This window comes from Poecilia reticulata, chromosome 19 (genome assembly GCF_904066995.2).
Source record: "Poecilia reticulata chromosome 19, P_reticulata-male-v2, whole genome shotgun sequence".
NCBI classification, from domain to species: Eukaryota; Metazoa; Chordata; class Actinopteri; order Cyprinodontiformes; family Poeciliidae; genus Poecilia; species Poecilia reticulata.
In genome coordinates this window covers 21593332-21609188 of record NC_088848.1, presented here as the reverse complement: position 1 = coordinate 21609188, position 15857 = coordinate 21593332, and the positions used below count along the sequence as shown (strand labels likewise).

Here is a 15857-nt window from a genome sequence, read left to right as displayed (position 1 = left end):
TTAATTTAATTTCCACATTTCTCTTTTTTTCCAACACTGGCAGAAAATAGACAAAAGATTTGCGCATATTTGTAATGGAAACACATCATCTGATTAAAAGACATTTAATCAGAATAAAGATGAAGAGTTTTTCGTCTTTATTTTTGAGATGTATAGGTTATAATTGTTAACACAAAGTCCTGTTTTTTTTTCTTCACATTTTCAGACATCCTCTCTGTTAAGACGTGAGGAAAAACCTGACTCTTAATTACTGGAAGGGGAATTAAACAAGAAGCTGTGGGTTGCTTTGGGAATTCTAACCTTTAATGAGGCACATCTGTCTTGAGCAAAATGTTGACGACCGTTTCAGCTGAAATTCCTGCTAAGCAAATAATGAGCGCTGAAGATTTGCACAGATTAACCCTGTACTCGGGGGTCTGCAAACACCAAATATGAGCAGGGCTTTTCAGGCCGGCCGTGCGGTTCTGTGCCAGGCGCTTATGAATGATGCAGGACAAATAAACGTATGACACAGTCCAGAGCGTTTTTTCCCCTACCCACATTTAAAAGCCCTGGCTGTGGTTCATCCAGGTACCCTGGCTGTGCTTCTGTTAATTAGAAAATCTCTTGCACACCAGTTTTTTACTGTAAAGCAGCACTTTGTTCTGATTAATGACTGAATGAAAATGGGCTAAATGCAGAACGGCTCCATCTTATTGCACCAGAGCCCTAGAGATGAACCTTTTTCATTGGAATTGGTTCAGTTCTATGCGAGTGAGGTTTTTACTTAAACGTCTTTGATGGAAATGATCAATTTCTATCGGGCTTTGTATGGAGAAAAAAAGCCCCAGCATTCTCAGTAAATCATAGAAAAGTATGTCCAGTCAATCAGTTCAAGCCGATTAACAGGAATTCTCCTGTCCGCATCCCACTGGACCTCACTAACCTCTCTATGTTGATGTTGAGCGTTTTAGATGAAAACACATTAAATCCAGCCAGACACACAAATATCTTGGTTAGTACCGAGAAAACGACACCCCAGAAAATTACAAATGTGTTGTTCTGTATCTTTCTGAACGACAGAGAAAAGAGAAAAGGAGGACTGTTTTGTTTTTCTTCCACTCAGTATTGTGAGTGATTAGACTAAGACTGAACTTTTTAGCGTAAAACAAAGGATGGAAAAGTAGAAAGCCATCTCATCTTTACTATTAGGTATCTATTAGGTGTAATGCTGTGGGCCTCTTATTTTTAAAACGAAACCATGAAAATGCATGTTCTTATGAAATTTTTGACATAGCAAGGGGATATTAATACAACTCTGACATATACTAATAAGAAGTATCTTGCTAATCCTATTTAAGAAGACTAGTTGGGAACTAGGATTATCAATAATTTGATGTATTGGTGCTGTGTGGGAGACTGAACCCCAAAGGGATGAATAAACCATCCATCCATCCATCCATCCATCCATCCATCCATCCATCCATCCATCCATCCATCCATCCATCCATCCATCCATCCATCCATCCATCCATCCATCCATCCATCCATCCATCCATCCATCCATCCATCCATCCATCCATCCATCCACGTACTCTGGTGCCTCAAATGAATGATAGGAAAATTTGTTAAAATTATGCAACACATCTGCTGCATATTTTGGTATCGATCTGATACTAAGTAAACACACAGCCATTATCATCCATATTGATACTGATACTTTTTTTTTTAAATTTAGGTTTGATATATCATCAAACTTCTAACCCTCGTGTGTTTTTTTTTCTTTGAATTGTTTTGTTAAAACCTATATAAATTGGACATGGTGTCTACGAAATACTTTGAGTATGTAAACATGATGGAGAAAAAATAGAAAAACAAAACACATTTTTGTGCATTTTTCCCCAAGTAAATAAAGTACAAAAAAAATTCAAATTTGAGAGCAAATCTAAATATAATCTCTTTTTTTTAGGTAGATTTGAGAAACTATGATATAAAATAAACATTTCAAAGCAGAATCTGAAACTAAAGTATCGATCTTAGCACTTTAGTGTTGATCTTATACTGATTTCGACTTGGTGTCAATATTACCGATATTTTGGATTGATCTGCCTTCTTCTAATGGAGGGATATCTTGCATATGTTCTTTATATTAAAACAATACATACATTAAATGGGGCGGGGGGATCAGAATGATGTTTTTCCTGACTTAATGGTGCATAACATTGCTTCTGAGCTTAAGCTACTTAAAACAAACAATCTCCTCAAAAATGGTAACTTTATGAACTTTCATGGAAACAATTGTGTGTGTTTTCCCCAGATGCTGTGGAGAGGTTATTTTGCATGACCAGACCAAAGCAGACGTATTAGCAATCATTCCGATGTTTAAATCATTTAAGAGTCTGGATCCCTTCCTGCAGCTCTGGATTTGATCCACTTTTAGCACCGTGGCTCTAAGCCTTATTGTAAAGTCTCCACCACTGGATCCAAGCTCTTTTTATCTACATATTTAGCACATACTAAAACAAGCCTTATTGTCCTGTTTCATTACACATCAGCTCCTGATGCAATTAAATGTTTGTGTTGAAATCCAGTTCACAGTTTTTTCTCAGTAACATGTTGTTTAATAGGTCCAACCAGCAGCTATGTCGTGAACAAATCTGTGCTATAATGATGAAATCCATAAAAAATATTTAGAAAATCATCAGCACATGTGCGACTTGAGAGAAAGGCCGACCCAAATGAGGCGGCTGTTGATGTTACTTCAGTATTTGAAAACTTGGCCAACACGGACTGAGCGACTTCGCTCGCTTCATGTGCTGCCATTGCTAAAACTACAAGCAGACTACAATTCTAAAGCAGATCTTGTTTACGACTTCTGCTGATCGCTGATTGACCTGGTAGAAATTCAAACCAGTGAGAATCACAAGTCAATGGAAAAAAAGACCAAATCTCCAGAAAGCGAGATTTGAATCGAGTGGAATAGCGAAGGAAGGCAATGGCCAGGCTAGCAATGTATGAGTTCTTGGACAAAAATACAAACCGAGTCCTGTATACCCTAAAAACGTTTTAACCATTTATCAATCATCGCATGCTGCCAATGGTTTTTCATTTCGTGACATTGACATGCATTGTAGTCAGAGGGCATAGACATTTTTCTGTCTTTTCAACACAATATTCCTCAGATTTATGCTTTTAATCTACTTCAAGGATATAGAGTAGAAGGGGAAAAATGCAGGCATTTATGAAAAGCGTCATGGTGGAGACAAAGATCTACCCCGTCTGTTCTGATTTGACATTGGAAACAGCCTCTGAGGGTTCTAAGTGACTGAAATTATAGTGAGCGTATAACAAGTTGGAAAATGGCTCACACACAGTCAAACTGATTCGAGACACCTGGAGGGGTGGGGGGCTCAAACATAATTCCCATCACGTCGAGGAAAAGATGGTACATTTTACGCTGTGAAACATCATCCTCCACCAGCTGGCTCAGCTGGGTGTCCTGACGCGTACGGCCGGCTAGGAGCTACGGTTCACTCATCAGATGTGGAATACGGGATCTTCCTTGGTGATATAATGGAGTTCGTGTTACAGTGAGGTAATGGCAGATGGGCCAGTCAGTATCACACATAAGCACACACTGTGCCGTGCTGTAATAGTCGCACACCAGCGCACCCTAACACACAATCCATGTCCCCAACCACTAACTGCTGGTGTTCTCTGTGTTTGATCGCAAATGTGACAGATGCTGAGTGCCTCGCACCACTGCTGTAACCTTGATTTGTGCTCTGACTGGGGGAGGTTACTTTTTACGACCGCTGCTGACGTACAGATCACTTTATTGGCTGAGCTGTGCTTTGGCCGACAGAGCCACGGAACCAGAGGCTCTATTCATTTTATCTTCATTTAAAAGTGATCTTCAGCATCACATTCAACGTACATTTTTAGACTTGCCTGGACCAAATTGAAATGAAAGCACTTTTGTCTTCAGTTTATCCATTATGGTGACTTCTTAAAACCCACCTTACGCGTGAACACCAGGCAGGCTCCTAATCTTTATAACAGACTTTGTGGAGGCTTTGTCCTAATCAACTTGTAAAATGTAACTGATCATGTAGGGTGACTTGTGTGTTACCTGGACCGAACCTGTTTCCACCTCAGGTGGTTTGGTTTAGCAAAAGTGTTTGTTTTTGAAAGAAAGTGAGCTCTGCCAAAACTCAGTTTTCAGTGGAATTTCTTTACAATTTCAGACATGGTTAATCAGAAAGAAAAATTTGAAGCAGGATGTTGGATTTTAGTATAGCTCTTTCACATATAGCTCTTGATAACACCAGGCTTTTTAATTTTCTTTATTAACTTAACTGGTTGCCATTTCGGAATCAGACAGCTGCAGCGGTTATATTATTCAATAGTGTTTTAAAATATTTCTAATTCCAAAAACTTTCTGTAAATGACATTCATATTTGACATCTTTAGCGTGACATTAAAGTTATGTTTTTGCTTTTTTTTTTGTGAAGATTTATTTCCTTTTTAAAATCTAATTCACACCTGAATTGGAAGCAGTCTAAGCATGGATCCCTGTGGGATTCCATGATTAATTTTTAAGTCATGGAAAATGTTTTGCTACATTTTCACTTGCATATATTCCGTAGCAGTGGTCCATGTGTGTTGTAGATATTATGTGTTTAAGTTGTGGTGCTTGTACAGCTTAGCATAGCTGTGGAGATAGTTAGCTTTAGCTTTATTAACTTTATTCTGTGCTACTAAAACACTATAGCAGATGGGGATATGCAGCTCAAGTCCACATTGTATCAACCTCTGCATGCTATACACCTTCTCATCTAGAACAGATTGTGGCTGGAGGAAAAATAATAATTCCAGAAATAATCTGGCGACATATTAGATAAGCAGAGGAGCTGGACTTTTAAACTAGGAGGAATCAGACTTTTATGAGATGTGATGGACAGATACAAGGCTGCAATTTATTGCTCTGGCATAGTCTACTCACCCGCTGGGAAACATCAAGTAGGAAAAGAGAAGCAGAGTTAGAAAATACGAAGCATAAAGGGTGAAGAGGAAAAAAGAAAGAGTATGAGTGTCCAAAAGGGAAATAAACTGGAGAAAACTGAAGGAAGGAGGGCTTTGGGGTTTGTTGAATTCTTTTCATTCACTACCACTAAGTTCATGTCAGAGGAAAAGCAAAGAGCAATGCTCACATTCCACTACAAAGAGTTGCGTCTCCAGCTCGAGTAGAGAAACCACTAACATCTAACTAACTAAATAGACTAAACTAAACTAGACTAACATCATAACACGTTACTCTTGAATGTTTGACAATGACTCAAATAGAGGCTGAAGATTATATTATATTTCCACAGTTTGTGAGTGTAAATGATTGCATCCCAGTCCACATGGGTTTGAATAACACCAAAACTGCAATGAATGTGGACACCCATGCGTTTAAAGAGCCAATTGGACTTTCAGTTTTATGCATTTTGGCTCTGAACGCTTGACTGGCTCTGGTTACACAACAGTTGGGGTTCAGTTTGTTGATGAAACCTCAGCATCTCGGTTTGCAGGCTTCAAACGGTTTTACTAATGACTCAAAAATTAATTAAACTTAAGAACATCTAATAAACATGTCAATACCAGGGACAAAAAAAATGACAGTGCCGTTAAAACTGAAACCATAAAAAATAACAAAGCAAACCTGAAGCAAAGATTGTTCATCCGTCTGAGAATGGATGATATTCCCCTGAGGTTCCAGATTTAGATTAATTTACCTCTTAGTAATGGCCAGTTTAGTAACGTTGGTGGCATCAACTAACTCGCTCACTCATTGATTGCCTTGTAAGAACCTGTTGAGTAACTTGCGCAGCAGCAGTTTCAGGTTTTGTCATCGTTTAACGTTAGTTGCTATGATTTTTTTTTGTGTGTGTGTAAAGTAGTTTAACATTAACTTAAAATTTTTTATGCGCTTAATGGTTTAAAGTTAGCAGAGCTAAGATTCTTGCTTATTAGCAAATTAGTCTAACTTTTTGGTTATCTGTGCCCACCACTGGCAACAGGTGATGCCAACTTTAGTACATGGCGGCCATTTTGAAAAATGTCCACAAGAAAAAGGAGACGCAAACTCAAAAAATTTTTATGATTTATATGGTACAGAAATCTACGAGTTGACTCCAAACACATTCATCTAATTGATGACAATCATGGTGGCCATCTTAAAAGCTCAAAACATTATCAGTAAATATTTCTATTGGTCCATTTGACACCAAAAGTAGTATATGTGATTAAAAAATTGGCAGATTTAGTGTAAGGGAGCGTTTACACAACAATGATCCAACAAAAACTGAATTTTTGTTCCGTTTTTGTTTTATCATTTACATGAAAACGTTCTAATTACAATCTTTGTTTACACAGTAACGGTACACATCGAAAACGTGTAATGCTCTCGCTGCGCCTAGTTGGTGCTAGGTTCTTTGAAACTAAGTGTGCATGTGTTGAAAAAAAGTTCTTCTTGAAGGCACGTGGTTTAGTATAGTTAGTATGTACCTATACCCCTAACTATACCCCTGATGGGGTATAGTTTCCCCATCAGGTACCGTTCTCCCATAGATTGGGAGAAAACATGCATTGTGTGAGTCTGATTAGGGCGCATGCAGTTGGAAAAAGTGGGATAACTTTGCTAAAACACCTTGTTTAAGCTTTCACGGTGTCCGTAGCGGGCCCGGCGGCATGGGCGGGCATTGGGGGGGACATTGATCCCCTCCCTACCCCTCTCCTGTATCCATGTCCTCTGTCACCCTTTTCAGCAGTTAAAACAATTGAATCCGTTGTTAACAAGTCGTAACCTGTTTTTCCGAGCCGCCTTCAAATGCAACATGAACGCTGAGACGCTCGCGCTGGGTTTACACCTGTGAGGCAGCGAAGTAGACCTGCTGCTGCGCAGGTGTGTGTTAGAATCATGGCAGCAAACCAGCAAAACGCAAAGAACTTTGCAGTTTTTTCCCCCAAACTAACCGACTGAGTTGAGTAAAGCTGTTGGATACAGGTGATGATAGCTAAACAATGACTAGCTAATATCAATACAGCACCTTAAGCTTGTTAACAAGTAGCCTGTAGGCTACTGATGTTGTTGTCTATGTTCAGCTACGTAGACTCATTTTGCCCCCCAAAAATAAGTCAATGTCCCCCCTGTTAAACTCCCTGGAGCCGGGGCTGGTCCGTAGTTCTCTAGATAAGAACATAGACATAATATAAGAATAGACGCCTCATGGACCGCTCTCGCCTATTGTTGCTGACGAGATTTAGGGCGGCCATCTTGGAGTGGTCCACCACTCCACTCAGCGTTATGTGTTTAGCAGCACAATGACGTATCAGCGCATTTAATCGATCATAACACGCTTTTTTGTTACTGGAAACCATATTCAAACATCTATCAAAGCTACATTTATAAACAATTGTATTTTTAAGTATGTTTTTAATACATAGTTCAGCATATTTAAATATGCTTAGTGGCTATAACAATAGAATAGGAATGGAATATTCTGATATTGATGTATGATGAGCATATTACAAAGCACACAGCCGTTCATAATTTATTTAATAAATTATTTAGTAATATCAATACATATTAGTTGATATTAATTAAATATACAAACACAAATAAATAATGATTAATACTTAATAATATATATTGTATGTATGTATGTATGTATGTATGTATGTATGTATGTATGTATGTATGTATGTATGTATGTATGTATGTATGTATGTATGTATGTATGTATGTATGTATGTATGTATGTATATGAATATGTTTTTCAGCCGAGGATTTCCAGCTTCAGAGAGATTCAGCAGCTGAGATTGAGTCCAAAATCCGATGTGAGATTCATCCGTGCTGCAGTGAATCTGTCTCTCTTTATAGGTATCGCCCACTTCTTCCTCATATAGTGTCTTTAGGAAACCTTCAAAACAAAAATGGAAGATTTGGGAGCTATCTTACTGTTGACAGAGTGAAAGAATTACATATAAATAATAGTCTTTACCACCTGTGTAAACTTTGTGGCTATAACAATGTTATAACACATAATTTAAGTTTTATAATATGTGTTACATTGTTTCATTTCTAATATAGGCTCTTGTGTCAGATAATCTAAGTCAGTGTTAGAGAATAATACATTTTTTAGATGTACGGAATCTCAGTTAGCCTTCATAGCGGGGCTGAACCCGTATTACACCAAGCACTATAGCTAATATTAGCTGGTATCTCACCGGTGGACATAAATACAGTAAAGTAATATTCTAATCACAAAATATACACAGTAATATGTCCATCTTACTTGTGAAATGTTGTTTGTAGAACCCTCAAATCAACAGTCCATCGATCCGAACAACAATATCCCTCAGTGCTGAGACATCTTCTGCTGTTTTGGTTGAGTAAAGTAGGAGGGACGACCGCTCCAAGATGGCCGCCGTATTTCCTGCGCCGGAGCAGCCAATGCGGGTTTTACTCTTATATTATGTCTATGGATAAGAATGCTGAACAAGCAGCCGTATTTTGCCACCTGGGGAGTGCGGAGCGGTGAAGAGATACTGAGGGAACCATATCTGATGGGGAAACACGAATTGTAGTAACACCAGCATTGTGAGCAGTTTCTTCTTCTGTGGATTGTAGGAAGCAGCTATGTTTTGCTCATGCATAGTAGACTTCGCATACTATGCATGAGCTGGGGATTCTCTGGAAGAAAAGATAAATTTTCTCTGTTTACACAACAGCGGACATCGGTACGTTTCAGAAACATCGCACTCTGGGACCCGTTTTCAATCTGTGCCGTTGTCAGAGAAAACATTCGGTGGTTTCATGTAAATGTACAGTACAAACGCAACAAAACTCTTCCATTTTCACCCGAAATCATTGTTGTGTAGACGGGGCCTAAATCTTCCACGACAACCAATTTGGTGCCCATCTTGAATTTTTCAGTGGCTGACATTCTTTTTCTAATTAAAAAAAAAAAAATTCAAAAAGCAATCTTCTGGGAAAATCTTGTCCAGTTGGGTTATTGTATCTGCATGTGAAAGGATTTGAAAGTTTGTGGAATTATCTGCTGCACTAAAGCTTTAAGAATTCAAAACACAGCTGATCTTGGTTTAATAACTCTTTATATATCTGCTCATCCAACATGCCTTTTTCCTACCAGTAAAACTCAAAGCTGTGAGTCTTAAACAACCCATGGGAGTTTTCTGGCTGTGGGGTGGAGGGTGGGCTGATTGAGCGTGGGGCTTGTAAAACTTTATCGGGACAGATGCGGTCTCGCTGCGTTTCATGGAGGCTGACATTAATTGCGTCGGGCGTGGTGGAGGGTCTGGGGTCAGCTTGTTTATCCTGGCCTCCAAGGTGATTGGGGACCTTAAAATACAGAAGGAGATGAGTCTGGATGATCCAGACTCTAACTGCAGCTGGGTGGGCTTTACACTACCCAAGAGAGTTGCACTACGTGGATTTAGACGTGTTTGTTCGTTCTGCTCATACCACCCACCTGAGAGAGAGAGCAAATGTTGACTTCGCAAACTTCTAGCTCTCCTTAACCCTTCCACATAGGATGTAATGCCCACATGCACCATCAAACACATAATTTACTAAACCTTCACTTCACTTGAGAGCACCTATTTGTTATCATTCTTACACAGATAGAAATCTGAAGCTCTGGCTTCTACACGAAGCTTAATTACCCACAGAAGCATCATATTGTTCAGCGCTTGGTAAACTTTCTTGAATGAGTTTGTCCTTTATGTGGGGTAATCGCAGCTCATAAAGTATACTGCGTTCTACTGTAAAACAACAGAACTCAGTCTCTCTCACGCATTCAGATTAAACCACTCTCAAAACGGACCTATTTTTCCTCAATGTCTTATCAAAATTAGCCTGGTAGAAACCAGTCCCTTGTTCAACGCTTTGCGTGAACAACCATCCTCCACTTCGAAAAGAGAAGTTCTGATCTGAACGAGATGATCATTAATGTTGATTCATTATTTGGGAGCGTGGCCGATGCTTCCTCTGGTGCCATTGCTAAAACTACAGTCAGACTACAATTACAAAACCAAGCTGAAAATGAATGTCATACCGGAAGAAATCCAGCTCAATGGGAGAAATCCCAGACAGAGCAATGAAGGGAGATGATAATCAAGCTGAATGTATCGAAAGGAATTGACAGGCTATCAAAATCAAAAGGGTTTGAATTTAAACAGTTTGGTAAAGTACAGATGATGTCATGAATTTTGAAAGCCCCATTAATTCACAACATCTAAACTGATTGGAAGCCACACCCCAAACACACTGCTTCCTTTCGTTACACGTATATCAAAAGAAATGTGCAAAGGTATCAGCTAGAATATTGAGAACTCCCATTCATCTGGTTCATCCTGGGGTAGAATTTGTATATGCCTTAAAGTTCTGCGCTCAGGTTTCCTTCAAAGAATGTCAAAGAAGAAGAAGCCACCACTACTCCCAAAGGGGGTTTGGGAAGCACATACCTGAAACACCAGAATACTTGAGACACTCTCTAAAAACACTTATGGCTGCCTATTTTAATCGTTCAACACAAAATATATCTTAATATGCATCATGTACTATGACAGAAGCTAACATCCAAGATCTTTGTTATATCTACTCTTAGGGCTGGAGCCAATCAGCACAAAGGAAACTGAATGGCAGATTGGCCGCTTCGCCAACTGCAATATTTTTGATATTGTCACCTTCCTAAATAATCTTTTTTCAATAGAAAGGGTTTATATATATTTACTTTTTGTTTTTGTTTGTTTTTTTTCTTTGCCAAAATGACTTTTGGCAAAAATGTCTTGCGGCATTATTTTAGGAAAGTGACGACATGCTGTATTAAAAAAAATAAAATAAAAAAAATACAGTATATATATATATATATATATATATATATATATATATATATATATATAAGTTTTAGTTAAATAATTTGGTGTCACTATTCACAGAAAAATCTATAAACTGAACGGCGACTAGGCAGGGGTTCGCTGTACTATTGTACCGTTTTACCTTTATGATCCATATATTCAACTTTTACTTAAGCAACAGTAAAACAGTGTATATAGCATAGAATATGATATGATGTGTTTTATACATAATTTCCCTTTTCATGATGAGGCTTTCCAATAGTTGTTGGCTAATGTTGCTTCCAGACACTATCTGGTATTTTTTAACTTGTTCATTGGACGAAATATATTTGTATTTTGCATGATTTATTGCATTGTTGAGACATGAAACTAAGCAAATAAACCTCACTGGAGTAGATGTGGTTTTTTCAGATGTTCTGGAGCGGACTGAATTAAACGACAGCTGTAGCAGTGGATTAAAATGGTAGTGTTTATTTATACGAAATCTAAGCCTATTTTGTGTTAATTTCCACTTCCTTTTATCGAGAACAGTGGCCGGTGCCTGTGAAAGAAACTCGTGGTTTTTGGCAGTAACAGGCCTCCGTCTCCCCTTATGGAAGCCTCATTAAGGCATCTGGAAAACCAGGTTAATTTGTCACACTATACCTCATCCTTCTGGTGTTATTGTCACTGCAGTGGGACTTGGGGAATATTAAAGCCCAATCACTCTTCTCTGCTCACGGCTGTTACAGATCCTGACTTTAGACCGTACACAACGTTGGGCCCTGAACTTACCTCAGCTGCAGCCTCTTTCCTTTCGCCTGTTTGATCTTCTGCACAGCTGGTTTTCTTCTGAGCAAAGGCGTTGAGTGAGAGCTGAGACGTCTGGTTTATGGCATCAGACGGAACCAGTAAGACTGAGCGGTCATATGGGTCCGTCCCAGAACAGCTCATCGGTCTTAGCATGGCACAACGATCTGGCTGAATAATTAATTGTGCTTGTTTTGTCTGAGAAGGTTAAAAATAATGTTTGTTTTAAGAGAAAGTCGCATCATTCCTGCTAAGGCCACAACTAACGATTATTTTAGTAATGGGTTAATCTTATTCTGACGATTAATTGGGGTAAAAATTTGCACATTCTGCAGATTTTTCATGCAACCACTTGAGCCTTATTTGTACAATATTTGAAATACATTAGAAGATTCACATACATAAAGAATTCAACTCCTTTTAAAAATAAGAAAATAACAGGAACGTAGCATTCGTTTAGTGAATTTGGACCGATGAAGCTAAAACTATGCCATGTGAAGAGTTTTGGCTCAAACACCTTTACAGTCAGAGGTTGTTTTTCTTTTATCCTAATTGCAAAATGTCTATCTAGTTTGTACAGTTTTGCCTTAATTGCTGCTCTGAATGTTTTTGGCTTTTTCTGCAAATGGCATTTTTGCAGACTCTGTTTTCCACTTAACGATTAATCGATGACTAAATTAGTAGATTAATAATGATTAAAATCATTATTCAATTATTAGTCCTAATTCCTACTCCTGAAACTACTGAAAAAAAAATCAGAGAAAGTATTGTATAATAACAACAATAATCATCCACAGTCCTTCACTGATCGATCTGTTTCGATCAGTGAAGGATGGCGTGACCCGGGGACCTGGCTGGAGCAGAACCACTGGTTTAGATTAAAGCATCAGCGTAAGTTAGGACGGCCCAGTCAAAGTTCAGATCGAAATCTAATTGGCAAGATGGGAAGATTGATGTTCACAGCTGCTTTCCATTTATGACTGAGCCTGAGCTGTTTGGTAAAGAAGAACGAGCGAAACACTCAACCAGTGATGTGAGTCTAACCTTAATAGAAACTAGTCCTTACCTCGTTTCAATCAGGTTATGAACTGATTCATGTTCATTGATTCCTGATCCAAATATTCTGATCTGTTAACAGCTCTAACTGGATCTAGTTCTTACTCATTTATCGTACAGGTTTAATAGATGGTAGGTCGTGGTATTAATCAGATGGATTGTGGTCTGGCATCCGTTTTATTCTCAAACTCTATTTTATGGAGGCTGAACTTCCAAAACATCTGCTCTCATTCACATATTTACTAACAAGCATCAATTTAGGCGACATTTGTCCCTCCGTCATTTTTCAATGTCCTTTAAGTATGCAGGATTTGCCAGGAATTGTTACCATTTGTGCTGCTATTCCAGACAAAACCCCTTCAGTAACAGTGAAAAATGTCAAAAAACTAGTAATAAAATAAGTACAGTTTGGACACAGATTTCAGACTAAAACCCAGAAAAGGTTAAAGCTGCAGTATGTAACTTTTATTTAAAAAAAAAAAGTTACTTATTTGTTAAAACTGTCACCATGTTGTGATAGTATGTCATGAGACAGATGCTCTATGAAAAAATCATCTGAAGAAATGCTCTGCTTCCAGTCAAAAACAACCAATCAGAGCCAGGAGGAGGGACTTGGCGCTGTTAATCATTCTCATGTATACAGTCCTAAAATATTGCTAATGGCAAAGAAACAAGCTATTATTACAGGAAAACCGTTTATTTGCTGTCATCAGTGGCCTTGCTAACTAGCCTTAGCATTCACGACAAGCTATGCTAGCTACAGCGAAACTGAAAGCAAGGGGAGAAAAGTGGGAGGGAAATGTGCAAAGCTACACAGAGGATGACTGACAGCTTTAAGACCCGCCTCCTGGTTCTGATTGGTTGTTTCTAGATAGCAGAAGGCAGAGGAGTTTAATTTAGTATGAGACAGATTATATGTCTCATGATACATAGCATAGTGACAGTTTCAACAAATAGTGTAAAAAAAAGAGGTGTTTTTATAAAAGTCACATACTGCAGCGTTAAATACGTTTTATTGACAGCAATTTGATATTTGACTTCTTCTCCATCGTCATTCCGAATCAAACAGTCTGATTCGGTTCTAGCCAAGTTGGGTGTGTCTCCAGCAACATGTCGAACATCGCTCATTTCAAAAAAGCTTCTACCAGTTCCTGCACAACACTTCAGATTGCGACTTGTAAAAACATTTTAAAAAGCAGGCATCCTCTTCTTTCCGCTCAATCACACTCTACTTTGGGTTGTTCCGTTGCATTGCGGCCAAATAAAACCCATTAAGGTTTGCGGTCGCAACGTGCCTTTATCAACAAAGCAAAAAGCACAGAGCATCTAGAAATCAGGAAGCTCGTCTTTCTCCGGGCAGCGTAGAATAATATTTGAACACCGTGTGTCTTTTCCTCTCAGTTTCGCCACATGATGTATTGGATTGCTGTCGTTAAAATGAATAAACCTTTCACGATTCTTTCTGCCTCGCGGACGGTGACAACCGCAGCCCCGTCAGGTTGTTTTGCTTTCCTGAAGCGTTGTAGATGTATGATGAGGATTTCCGTTGACAGAGCTGTTGAATTTCTCCCCTGTGCGCCAGCCGGCGTCCGCACGACCCCCTCAGGCAACCTCCCACACTGAGCTGTGAACTGAGTAACTCTAATTTCCTTTGATTCTGTCATTTTCCCTCTAAGTGTGCGTACTCAGTCCTTCGCCTTCTATTCATCTACTTGACACATTGAACTTTTATTCCCTCTACTTTCCAGTCTAAGCCTAATCTTTGTCTTTTTTTTTTTTTTTTTTTAGCAACTCCAAAAAAGCTGCTCAATGTTCAATAGTTGCTGTAAAATGAGCAATTATCACAGTTTCGCTCCATAAATATTGACCAGTTTTGGTTGTTTTTACTTGGAATTAACAGGGGGAAAAAAAACCGAGGAGTTACTCTTCCAGTTTTATAGAGCTCTAGGACTTTTTCCAAGCTTTGTTTTAACTTGATGCATACCGCTGCTGGGTGATGGATTTGAAGCGCTTTTAAAAAAAACAACACTAGTACAATCAGTTTAATTGGGGAAATAGGAGGATGAGAGGGAACTTCAAAGTGAGAGGAAATCAACCCAACTCATGCAACCCCTCTCCAGGCTCTGGATAGAGCAGCAGTGGAAAACGTGATCCTGAACAATGTCTTCCATTATAGGTAGAGGTCTTTGAGGTCCGTCGAACCATTAGCATGTCTACTCCTCTAGGTGTTGGTAGTTTGGAGGTCCGCGACATGTGACCTCGCAGCAGGAGCTAAGATGGTTAGCAGATATAGTGTGTAACAGTCCAGGAATGAGATACTCGTTTTCTCTGATATCCTGTATTGCAGTCGAGTCCACCCAACCTGAGGTCAAGTCAAGACCAACTCTAGAGCGTATCCAGACAAGACCAAGACTTTCAGGGGCTGAGACCAAGTCGAGACCAAGATCGGTGCCAACACTAATATTACGTGACATTATCTATTGTTCACTAAGCTAGGTGTCAAGCAGCTGACAGGAAACGGAAACCAGTGTCAATAAACATACAGTATATGCAGTTAATTAGCTTACTATGTGTAGCTAATCTTGCGTGATGGCCAGGTAGAGAATTTTGGTCACGAGGCAGACTGCTAACATTAGCTTTCTTTGTGCTTCCTTTCTAAGTGTAACACTTTGTCTCTGAAAGCGAATCATTGCAGGATTTACAAATGCTTATGTTATCTTAATTGCAATTGTTAGTATGTGGGCTATCATTAGCGTGTTGATTTAAGTTGACTTACTCCCCCACTTTGGAAAAATAAGACATTTCCACTCTTTTCTCCATTAAATATGCAAACATTGGTGTACAAGTTGAAGTTAGCCAACATGCTAAGGTTAGCTAAAATATAATCTATAAGATTTTAGCTATCACTATAAGTGTTGACTTAAATAAACTCACTCCATTCAGTATGGTAAGCTAAGCTATTATATCCAAAATTAGCAAAGATGCTAATTTTTGCTGTAAGGCTAATGTTGAAATACACTTCTGACATTTTGTCTATGAACCCACATAAAATGGCCTTACAAACAGCAGCCAGTATTCTGTTATTACCTAATAAATGAGTTTTTGGT

At 38.8% G+C, this 15857-nt stretch overlaps 1 long non-coding RNA gene across 1 annotated transcript in view; it reads left to right on the top strand.

The window, feature by feature from the left end:
* Nucleotides 1-15857, top strand: part of LOC145549136 (uncharacterized) — a 37163-nt gene that overhangs the window by 10733 nt on the left and 10573 nt on the right. The gene's annotated exons all lie outside the window — the stretch shown is intronic.